Source organism: Musa acuminata, unplaced genomic scaffold (assembly GCF_036884655.1).
Source record: "Musa acuminata AAA Group cultivar baxijiao unplaced genomic scaffold, Cavendish_Baxijiao_AAA HiC_scaffold_400, whole genome shotgun sequence".
NCBI lineage: Eukaryota > Viridiplantae > Streptophyta > Magnoliopsida > Zingiberales > Musaceae > Musa > Musa acuminata.
Window position 1 is genome coordinate 8663 of NW_027020648.1, and position 12655 is coordinate 21317.

General features: G+C 41.9%; 1 pseudogene; it reads left to right on the top strand.

Annotated features, from left to right (window-relative positions):
* The first annotated feature begins 1533 nt into the window (after window positions 1-1533).
* LOC135658351 (probable protein phosphatase 2C 59) lies at window positions 1534-6212 on the top strand (annotated as a pseudogene).
* Window positions 6213-12655: the final 6443 nt, after the last annotated feature.

Below are 12655 nucleotides of genomic sequence, written 5' to 3' on the forward strand. Positions count from 1 at the left end.
TGATAGTGGATGACGTCAGCGCGTGTCGAGTCAGCGTTATTGCCTTCCTCATTGGGCAGAGTGGCGCCCAGGTGGGGCAGTCGTCGTGACACGTCATGTCGCCATTATTACCCCTATCATCATGGATAATGTCTTACTGAGGTTTTCATATGATATCTCAAATGGTAATTTTAAATGTAATTACTATTTATCATTTTCATAAAAATATATGAAGAATGATATTTTTTTCACTTTATTTTAATACAATAAATATGAAATATATATAGTTTCATGGTCAGAGTTTATGAATATGGTAATCGGTCCTTAAAGAAGAAAGTTGTGTCGATAGAAGACGCAGAGGATGACAAGAACATGTGTATATATATACATACAAGCACGGTGGTGGGACGCGGAAACTTAAATAAGAAAGCCGTAAGGGAGGTGCCGCGGGCGAGCGAACCACCACCGCTTACTTAGCATATAAATCAATATATACACATATTGATTTTAAAAAAAGAAACTTCTCATTTTTCAGATTTTTAATAGCGCTTAATTTTTTGCTTAATCCTTGAAATATCCAATTATCTACCCTTTTTTTTTTTTTCTTTTTTTCCTTTTTCTGTGGACTAGTTGGATGAATCGATCCAATTATAGTATTTTCAGTAATACTAAGAAACAATCGTCAATGCAATAAAAAATATAGTTATAATATTTTATATTATGAAAAATACTATAACATAAAATAAAAATACTGTAAAAAATAATATTTTCAAAATAATTATATTTATAAATATATTATATTATATTATTTTTTGGGTATTACTAAAATACTATAACATCGTATTAAAAATATTGTAATCGGTATTAGGTTAAAAAAAAAATTGATGTCGGAAAATTTCTGAAAACGTGAGACTCTTTTATGGAGAAAAAAAAAAAAGAGAGAATTCCCTCACATTCATATGCATTAAATTGCTGTTCGAGGGGCAAATGACAATCGACTTACAGAGATTGACCGAGTCAATAAATATGAAAATTGTTGTGTTTATATATAATACCACCAAATTAATGCAACAGGGAATTTGCATCGCATTCATCCTCACTAAAAATTGGTGGATTGAGGCGTTGACTTGCCAACTGCCTGAGTCATTTCGATCCTCGCCACAGCTTCCGATCGAAGTCAACGACGTGCTCGTCTTCCCCACATGGATTTCATCGGTAATCCCCCAGAAAAAAAGCTCTATCATGTTAATATACTATGCTCGAGAAAATGTCGGTGTTCATCACGTTAATTCCATCGGGAATTAAGCTGCATTATATTATGCTTCCTCCCGATATATATATATATATCTCATAAGAAATGGAATAATCATGCATCGAAAAGAACACCCAAACAAGCGACAAGTATAACGATGGCATGCGGTTACGTGATGGCAACCACTTAAGCAATGCAAGCACGCAAAGGAAAGATAGAAGTGACCTCTCACACACAAATGTATGATTTATTACAACCATTTTTTGTCCTTTTAAGTTTTGATTGTTATTATAGCATTGTTATGTATGCTCATATATTGCTAATTAGATCTTCGATTTAGTCAATTAAACTTAATTAATTATACTTTAACGCTCAATTAAAGTTATTTTTCTTGAGACATGTGTATTTATTTATCTATTTATTTTCGGTACCAAATGGAGACCTAAGCATATCCATTCATACATTTTAACTTCTACTCAAAACCCACCGCCTACCCCCCACCATTAATCCGTTGTTTCCTCCCTCGACGTTTCTTCCCCGTTGCCAGCGATCGAAACCAGTGCTCGGCGTCTCCTCTCTCTCTCTCTCTCTGTCTCTCGGTGAAGGATCTCTTCATCTGCCCTCTTTTCTTTTTGGAGTTCGAGATTGCTTCCGTTGATCGACGTGGTAAACGTTTGTGGGGGGGAGGGGGTATCGGATGTCGATTGCAGGGGGTGAATTTGGTCGCGGTGGGGATCGACGGCTGATTCGAGTGTGAGGAAATCGGGCATGGGTTTCTTTCCAGGCTGATTGGATCGGCCTTCTTGTTTCGGTGGTTTCGGTGGGATCTTCCCTCACTTTGATCTTTGTTTGGGGGGCGAATATTTCGGAGGGAAGATGGGGTATTTGAACTCCATCAGTGGGCTTCAAGCAGACGGTGCTCCGGTCAGCGGGGGAGGACTCAGGTCTCGTTCGTTTATTCCTTGTGAAGTCGTATTAAGGCTTACGATATTCTTTTCTAGATTTGTTTATGTTTCGTATCTCGTGCGATTTTCGAGCTGATCTTATGCTAGCATTCGCTTCATATATTTTGAGTTCTAATTCGAAGACAAACTAGCTAGTTATTGGAAGAGATTTATTTATTTATTTATTTTTTATGTATAAACAGTCGTTTATTCCTTAATAATTCAATATAAGTTAGATCCTTAATAATTGACAAACAAGTTATGAGATGGTTCGTCAGATATGGATGTGTGAACTTACATGGGAAACATGGTTCTTTTACGCTGAATAAACTCATAGAACTGCTTCCTATCTGTTAATTGTGGTTCTTGAATCTGCAGTTGAATATGTTGCCTAAAGTAGGCTGTAAAGAAACATCCTACTCTTGCGTGTCAATCTAACATTAAAACTCATGCTTATTTCTTTCAAGACAGTCAAGATGGGAAGTTTGGTTATGGGTATGCAAGCTGTCCGGGGAAAAGATCTTCGATGGAAGACTTCTATGAGACGCGAATTGACAGCGTTGATGGAGAAATTGTTGGCTTGTTTGGGGTCTTTGATGGTAAAATTTCTGCAGTATTTTGTTGTCTTTGTTATGTTTAGAATGTCTTATCTTTTTTTTTTTTTGTATTTGCAAATTTTTGGTAAAACTGACATAGAAAACCCATTCATTAACTTGCTTCTTTCAATCCTTTTCTAGGGTAAATTTCTCTCGTGGAGAGTTGCTTATACATTCAATATCCTAACGTTAGACTTTGATGCTTTGATGAGTGGTTATGTAGGTCATGGCGGTGCCCAAGTAGCAGAGTATGTTAAACAAAACCTCTTCAGCAACTTACTCAGGCATCCAAAGTTCATTACCGATACAAAATCAGCTATAGGTGGTGCTGATTTGCATTTTGTACTATGAAAGAGCTTTTAGAGAACAATAATATTTGGCTTATGAAATTCATCTGTGCTGTTACCTTCAGCTGATGCATACAACCACACGGACGCAGAATTTTTGAAATCTGAGAACAGCCAGAACCGAGAGGCGGGTTCAACTGCATCAACAGCTGTCCTTGTTGGTGATCGTTTGCTCGTTGCAAATGTTGGGGACTCTAGAGCTGTCATATGTAGAGGAGGAGATGGTAGGCCCCTCATCCTTAAATCAGTTCTCTTATCATCAATTATGTGTAACGGATTTCTGTACTTAATCTAGAACTAAACCGGCTCAATTTAGATGGAGTTTACTGCATTTTTTTTTACTAACTGTATTCTGACAACCCAACCTATTTAAGAGCAATATTTAGAATGTGACACCAGTGACATCTAGGTTCTTAGGATATATGTAGGTTCTAGACCAACAAAGTTTTTTGGCCTTCTCTTGATCCTGCCAAATGCTATAGTAGCTCTGTGTGTCTCTGGTGTACTGAACACATTGAAACAAATAATCATATAGTTTCAGATTCTTCAAAAATATAGTAATATAAAAAAGTATAGACAGGAAGGAGAAAGAGAACATATTCCTGTTTGGATTCACAGAATTTAAGCCTGAAATTGGAGAATTGAACCTGCGAAAAAATCTTCAGAAATGGCTGAAACTGCACACTTATGGTGATAAATGAGGATTTAAATTGTTGATGATGGATGAGGTGCTAAAGTTCATTACGCTCTCGTATTGCATGTACTCTTTTTGAAATGAGATTTGAAGATTAATAGTTTACTAGCAAGTTAAACAGGATTGGAAACTTAATATTAAGTTATCCAATTTTTACACAGCATTATTTAAAGAATAATAATCACTTTTTTATGCTACTTCTATAAGCCATTGCACTTAATGTCTTTATGACTTATCGATGCTACAGTGGTTTCATAGCTACATACTTTTGGTGAAATTGTATACTAATAGTTTAGTCATGTTATCTTGTCTTTAATGTATGATCTAAGAACTATTTTTTGTTCATCGCTTGAGTGTTGTTCCTTGATGAAACTTTCCATTTAGCGCTGTACATAGTAGGTTTTGGTACCACTTTAGATGTATGACATGTCTTGGAATCTACAAATGGGATTTTTATTGGTGTGATTTATTATTCTACGGTCTTTTATCCTCCAGTCCACATTTTGTTGGTTATATTTCTTGCATTCTGGAATTGACCCTTGTCAAAACCATCTAATCGTAGACTTCGACGATCGGGAGTTTAACTATTCACGCCAATGACAAAACAGGATGACAATGGAAGTTGATGTTTCCTTAATCCTGAAGCTTGTCATAAGCATATTTCTCCATTATTTGTTTTGTTCAGTGTTAAAGAATATATTTTTTATATGGAACTTTAGGTAGATATTATTGTGTCTCCATTATTTTTTCTTGCCAAATTTACATATTTTTTATCAAAAATCATCCCTCATGTATGTAGAGCTTGGTATTTAACATTTTACATATTTCCATAATCATTATCCGTGATCTACCATTTGCTTTTGTTTGGATGTTTGCTTGCCCATTTGTTCATCTCATGGTTCAATTACTATATGTGGTCATCTTTAGTTTGAGATTATTGCCTTCTAACTAGATTCAAATTTCTGATTGATTTATGAATGGCAATAAACAGTACTGTGTGGTGCTGTTGACATACTTGTTGTCATTGAATCCTGTTGTTTATGTTTGTTCTTATGCCCGTTGAGGTTGTTCTGTATTCTTTATAAGATATCCATGCAATCTCTTCTCATTTCAATTGATTGGGTCGAAAAATCAATCTAGAATTTGTTGCATCACTCGATCCAGTTATCTTGAAAATTGTAACTAATAAAGACTTTTTATTTAGCATATTAAAAGCTGCTTGTGGTTCTAATTTTCGTTGTTTTTTTTTTCCCACTTTTTCTTTGTTAAATCGAGTTTGGCATCTCAACTTGTGCTCAATTAATACAAAAGTTTATGTATTCTATGAACCTCTTGATACAAACATCTGATTCTTGGTTTTTCAGTGGCATCAGTTGCAACAAGTCCTTTTCTGAGGCAAACAGTTGTGCCAATTTCTTGTAGAGCACCCATTTTACTTGCAAGTTCTGTTTCTTGGTTCTTACAATATATTGCAAAAGCAATTTTCTGATCATGATAGAGTAGTTGACCAAACGAACTTCTGGGTGCTTCATAATTTAGAGAAAAAAGTCTTTTGTTCCCCATATGGTAAGTTTTGCTTCTAGTTTGTGCAGTAGATTGCAACGGCAATTCTTCTGATTGCTTGGTAATTTAGAGAAAGAAACCTTTTGTCCCTCGTGCATCATGGTCAAAAGCCAGTTCTTGGTACTTTGAACAACAGAGACCTGGCAAATCAACCTGTTGTGGTACTTGGTTGATGTGAGCTCTCATAATTAAACCAATCACTCTATTTTGATGGTGATAATATGGAGATGATTTTCTCTGGATGTGCTTGAAGGTTCTGTTTTTAACAAATTCAGTATCTGAAATAGAATACAATCACCAGAATCTTGTATTGAATTATTGATTGAGCCTCTTAAAAGTTTAGTTCTTTACTAGGAACTCGGCTCACGCTATTTTTTGTAACTTTTGCAGCTATAGCTGTCTCAAGGGATCACAAGCCTGACCAAACAGATGAGAGAGCAAAGGATTGAGGATGCTGGGGGCTTTGTAATGTGGGCTGGTACTTGATCTCCTCCATCATTTTTTATCAGTTTAGATCATTTCGTTATATAAATACTGATCAACTGTAACTGCAGGGACATGGCGTGTCGGTGGTGTTCTTGCCGTTTCTCGTGCATTTGGTGATAGGCACCTGAAACAGTTTGTTGTCGCAGATCCAGAAATTCATGTTTGATCTCTGACCTATCACTTTATTCCTACAATGTTATTGTCTTCAAGACTCGAGACATATCATCATCTGACAGTAATGCCTTTGACTGCTTCGACTACTGTTGAATGCAGGTGGAAGCGGTTGATGGATCTCTCGAATTCCTCATCCTTGCAAGTGACTGATTGTGGGATGTTGTCACGAACGAATGAGGTATACTTTAAAAGAAGAAAATAACAAAAAACAAAAAAAAAAGTAGGTACCTGAAATATCATCTCCGAAGATTGAACCCTTTCTTTTTCATTTGGTTCCAAATTCAGGAGGCGGTGGTAGCTATTGTCAAACCCCTACAAGATCCAGAACAAGCAGCAAAGAAACTGTTACAGGAGGCCTATCAAAGGGGTAGTTCTGACAACATCACTTGGTGTCGTGGTACAGTTTCTTGGCTAGCCTTGATAACACAACCGAGCAGCAATAGGTACAAATTGTCTGCTTGATCTTTGTTATCGCTTTGTTATCTGTAATGGTTTAGTGGAGTCTGTATCATGCTGTTTTCACTTTTGTTAGAATAATCAATAAGATTGTTTGGTTAGAGTGCCTAAATTTCTTCCTGAATAGTCGTTTATATATACATACCATTTTTACCATTTGGAATTTACTCCTGCAATTAAAGTAGCTCAAGTTTGGTAATTTAAGCCTCAAGGAACAATTTTGATATGCCCCCTATGAAAGCAAAATGAGACCCATGAAAGAAGGTCTCTTATTGAGTTTGTATTATAAATGTTGGCAGGAAGATTAGTTTCACATGGATACAGAATTGAAGTGTCTAATGATACATAGTGGAGTTTGATTGTGATAGTTTCCATGGTAACTTTGACCATTTTGACGTAGATTCAAAGGTAAAGCCGTATAACCATTCTTCGTGATTGATCCATCAAAGGGTCATGCCCATGTCTTATCTAGCGTGGCAGATGCGCGGATGTGTTTGAATAGAATAGAATAGAATAGAATCTAACCTATTAATTTGTTGTTTGCGCCCATTAACAAAAATTATAGGTCCCATGGCATCCAAGAAGGATAGGAACATCGAAGTTACTTTTTATTAACCCTACACAGTTTGCCTCGTGCAAAAGAGTCTACCTTAGCCTTCATATTCTCCTCGTCTGTTGTCGACACAACCTTTCTTGACTCGGACACAAAAAAAAGGAAGAGAAAAATAAACCAAAAGAAGGCTAATGGAGTTGGGGACAACGACCGATGGAATGAACAAGTTGATCGAGTATGGTGCCTCTCTCTCTCTCTCTCTCTCTCTCTCCACACTAACCGGTTATTTAATGCTTTGTTGTCGTCCGCAGCCCACTGCCGACGACGCTTTCAGCAGAGCAGCGAGAACAGAAAAAAGGAGACGAAAAGTTGGTTCACCGGGGAAATGGAGGAGGGTGCCGAAAGCGGCGTTAAGACGTGGATCCTGGCATTTCTCTTTTGTCGAGGACAGCCGTAGAGATGCCACAACGTCGAAGCTGCTGCCTCGCTCCTCCAATTTACTCCTTCGCCCTTCCCTCTCCCTCCAAATTTGCTGCTCAGCTTCTTCTCCTCTTCTCCTCCACCACAAGGATTCCTCTCCGAGCCGACCACCTTGTGAGGTGTGCTTCTCTTTGCTCCTCTCAAGGGAATCCTGTGGCCTCCACTGCCTTCGTCTTCAGTTCTTGATCTCCGCAGCCATGGGCTCCGAGGCGGTCGTCGTCGTCGTAGGTGAATTGCCTCTGCTTCCGCCCATAAAGACTGCGCCGACGCGGGACAAGCCCGTGGAAGGCCGTCCCGATGCTGCCGAAACCGAAGAGGAAGAGTGCGTCACACCAAAAGGCGGAAGAGACCGTTCTCAAGCCCGTCCTTGTTTGTACGCCGGCGAAGAGAAAGCCGAAGCCGGCGAAGAGGGTACCGCCGGCTCCTTCCATGGAATTCCACGCCGTTACTCCCGATCTTACCTCGGTCTTCCTTCCTCTCCCTCCCAAGAAGAGAATTCGTGTAGTTTGATCTGAAGTTTCTTCACCAATCTCCTGTAACTCCTTCTGTTCCCCTTCTGTTTTCCCGTGTGCCTGGTAAAAGATTTTATTTCCTTTTATTGTTTTCTTTTCTTCCTTAGACGAAACAAAGACCATCAAGCACTTTGTGTAACATGAGGAGAACTGTCCTCCACATCATGCTGCAATGTGTACATATATCGGACAGTTCTCTTGGGTTCTTGCTTTTAGTCGTTCTGCAATCTAACACCGTCGAGGAACCCAAATTACTTACTGTGTCTTGGGATGCAAACTTGTGGAATTCCCTCATAATAGTTGTTACGGTCCATCAGTGTCTGTGCAGAGACAGATGGGAAGTTAAGGTATATCACATGATTCTAGATCAGACAGTACCTCACAACCCTTCTAAATTTCTGCATCTTGTTAAGAATCCAGCAGGTAGAAGGAAGAGATTCCTGTAGAAAGGGCACCATAATTTTAACTTTTATGGCCTAGGAAGACACACCTTACGAAGATTGCAGGCTAACGAATCACCAATATTTGTTTCTTTAGGGTGCCAAATGAGAACGAATAGTGTCCAATAGCTGGTCCTGTTTCTGCAATGTTTCTTTCGTTTCCTCTGCAGAAATCAACCTAATGTGGGTGAGAGCTGGGTACAGTTTGAGATCCAAGTTATTAATTCATGTGTACAGTAAGTAAATGTAGGAGATGGCAGAACATATGGAGCTGGTATCATAATGTGATGGAGGGAGTGACCACATGGATGGCAATTAAAAGCTGCAATCTTAGCAAGTGACATAGTGTCACGGCCTTAGCTGGAATTGCCTAAGGCGTGAGGCATCCTTGCGGCCAAAGACGCGAACTTAGCTTGCGTTGTCTAAGTCGCGGGTCACCTTTGCGGCAAAGACGCGAACTTAGCTTGCATTGCCTAAGTCGCGCTTCGCCCTTGCGATATTGCTCCGCGAGGATCAGCCCACTTGTAACCTCTCGCAAGTCCCGAAGGACCTGTAAAAGAATAAAGTTGATTAGTTCGAAAGAACGAGCGGCGGACAAGTCCCGACATCTCGCGAAAAGGGGAAGCTTTACAAGCAATTCAGCGAGCACCTTGCGTGCACAAGAGAAAAGAGGGAGAGGGGGAAAACAAGGGCTTTAGAAGGTTGAACGAACAGCTGCAAGCCCACAAACAACCACTCACCTGGTCCCGGGCGCGACAACAAGTTCCCATCAAGGCAACTTGCGAACTTGCGAACTTGCGAAAGAGTGTTCAACGCCCGGTATATATCCGAAGCCCCATCCAGCCCTGTGCCACCCGGGGGGTTCAAAGGGGCTGAGATGGCTGACGTTTTGGTGAGCATAGGCAGATTCCAGAAATCAGCCCGCGGCACGCGAAAACGGAGCTGTTTTAGGCTGTTTTGCTCGTTTCGGTGAGCGATCGCTTTGTAACGCTGCAGCTTGTTCGAACTTACATTTTTACAAGCAAAATAACCCAAAACTAAGAGAAAACATGCTGTCAAACAGCTGTACATGTAGGTGTGAGCGACGAACGGTTCGTTGAACGGAGTTGTTGCGAGTGCGCGACGATCGTTCGTGACATTCTCCCCCACTTAAACTGTCGACGCCCTCGTCGACGCTTGTTGGTAGTTGTTGATGATTTCTTCTTCATGTCGCAAGGCGTCTTCAGGCTCCCAACTGGCTTTTGTTCGGGGAAGCTTTCACCACTTCACCAAGTACTTTATCTGCTTAGCTCCGTTGGGTAGCTTTATCTTGCGGTCCGCCAGAATGGTTTCAACTCACTTCTCGTAGGAGGTTGTGATGGGAGGTAGCCGAGTTGGAACACTTCGGGAAGCATCTTGCGGGTCCAAGTGGTAGGCTTTTAGGTTGCTGGCGTGAAGAACGTTGTGAATTTTGAACCACGCCGGCAGCTGCAACTTGTAAGAGACGTTGCCTAACCTGCTGATAATTGGGAAGGGCTCTTCATACTTGCGCACCAATCCTTTGTGGACTTTGTTCCTAAAGAATTGGAGTGATGCCGGTTGGAGCTTTACCAACACCAAATCGCCAACTTTGAACTCTTGTGGTCGCCTTCCCAAGTCTACCCACTTCTTCATCATTTTTGCCGCCTTCTCCAAGTAAGCCCGCGCAATATCTGCATTTCGATGCCACTCTTTTGTGAAATGATAGGCTGATGGACTACTCCCAGTATACCCAATTGCCATGGTGTGCAGAGTTGACGGTTGTTGTCCTGTGATGATCTCGAAGGGGCTCTTGTTGGATGCAGAGCTCCGCTGCAAGTTGTAGGAGAATTGGGCAATGTCCAACAGCTTCACCCAATCTCGTTGGTTGGCACTCACGTAGTGCCGGAGATATTGCTTCAGGAGTGAGTTTATCCTTTCAGTCTGGCCATCCGTGTGGGGGTGGAGGCTTGTAGAGAAGTATAACTTCGACTCCAACAATTTGAATAGCTCGGTCCAGAATCTTCCCAAGAACCGAGCATCTCGATCACTAATGATATTGTGTGGGACTCCCCAATACTTCACCACAATCTTCATCATAAGCTTGGCCACCTCCTCTGCTGAACAGTGTAGGGGAGCAGCAATGAAAGTTGCATACTTTGAAAACCGATCGACCACCACGAGTATCAATCCAAGTCTCCCTACAAGTGGCAAGCTTGATATGAAATCCAAGGAAATGCTCTCCCACGACCTTTCTGGTACGGGCAACGGCTCCAAAAGTTCCACCGGCTTCCGCTGCTCCACCTTGTCTTGTTGGCAAGTAAGGCATGTTCGAACATATTCCTCCACATCAGTCCCCATCTTCGGCCAGTAGAAGGCCCTCTCCACGAGAGCCAACGTTCTGTGAATGCCTGGGTGTCCAGCCCAAAGGGAATCGTGACACTCTTTTAAGGGTTCACGCCTTAAATTGTCCACTCGGGGAATATAAACTCTATTCCCTTTTGTGTAAACGAGTCCCTCCTGGACCCAAAATCATCGTGCCTTGCCTTCTTTGATGAGCTGCATTAGGATAACTACTTGGGGGTCACTATACAGTCCATCCCTGATTCTGGAAAGGAAGTTGGAGTGCAACTGACTTGCTTGGTTTCCGCCCTCCAATTGGGCGGCATTCACACGCTCCACCTTCCGACTCAATGCATCGGCCACGACATTTGCCTTCCCAGGCTTATACTCCATTGTCATATCAAATTCAGCCAGGAAGTCCTGCCAACGCGCCTGCTTTAGGGAGAGCTTCTTCTGAGTTTGGAAATAGCTCAGAGCGATGTTGTCCGTCCTCAGCATAGATCGCGATCCGAGGAGATAGTGTCGCCAAACTCGTAGACAGTGGATCACTGCTGTCATCTCCTTCTCATGCAATGGATACCGCCGCTCGGTCTCGTTGAGTTTGCGGCTCTCGTAGGCCACCGGATGACCCTCCTGCATGAGTGCTCCCCCAATAGTGAAGTCTGAAGCATCTGTATGGACTTCAAAAGGCTCCCCATAGTTTGGCAATTTGAGCACTGGTTCTTCTATAACAGCAGCCTTCATATCTTGGAATGCTATTTCACATTTGTCAGACCACTTCCAAGGCTGCTCCTTCTTCAGCAACTTCGTTAGTGGGGTTGCACGCTTCGAATATCCCGCTATGAAGCATCGATAATAATTGACGAAACCAAGGAAGGATCTCAACTCTAGCACCTTCTTTGGAGTTCGCCATTCTGCAACTGTTTGCACCTTCGACTTATCTATCCGAATGGTGCCATCACCGATTCGATGTCTCAAGAATAATATCTCAGTTTGAGCAAAGTAGCATTTCTCCCTTTTCACGAACAAAGTGTTCTCCCTGAGAACCTTGAAAATCGTCTGAAGGTAATTGACATGCTCCTCAAGCGTTTGACTGTAGACGACGATATCGTCCAAGTAGATGACCACGAACTTATCCAAATACTCCTTGAATAGCTGGTTCATGAGAGTGCAGAATGTGGTCGGAGCGTTGGTTAAGCCGAAAGGCATCACCAAGAACTCAAACGCTTCATACCTGGTCACACAGGTAGTCTTCGCTTCGTCGCCTTCAGCAATGCGCACCTGCCAATACTCCGACCGAAGGTCGAGTTTTGAGAAATACTTAGCTTTGCCCAATTGGTCGAACAAGTCCGCAGTTCACTTAACTGCTTCCTGAGTTCTGCCAACTCTGGCGGGGGCATGCGGTAGGGTGGTCTCGCTGGAGGCTTCACTCTTGGCTCCAGCTCGATGCTGTGATCCATGCCTCTGCGTGGTGGAAGAGTCTTCGGTAACTCGGGTGGCATAACGTCCTTGAACTCTTTCAGGACGTTCGCCACCGCAGCAGGTTCTTGAATGGCCTTCTCGTTGAGTGGCTTTAGCTTCATAGCAGCCATGAATGTCAATTCGCCTTTTCGCACCCTTTTCTTCAGTTGTAATGCCGATATGTGTCAGGGCTCCTTGGTTCCTCTCCGAGAGATGGGAACCACACAGGGGTCCTCGCCTCCCATCATACATAGGGAGTTCAAGAACGACATTGGCACCAACTTTGCCGGGTGCATAAACTCCATTCCAAGGATCACTTGGAAGTCATCCAATGGCACGACCATCATGTTGGTGTTCCTGCTCCATGTCCCGATTTTG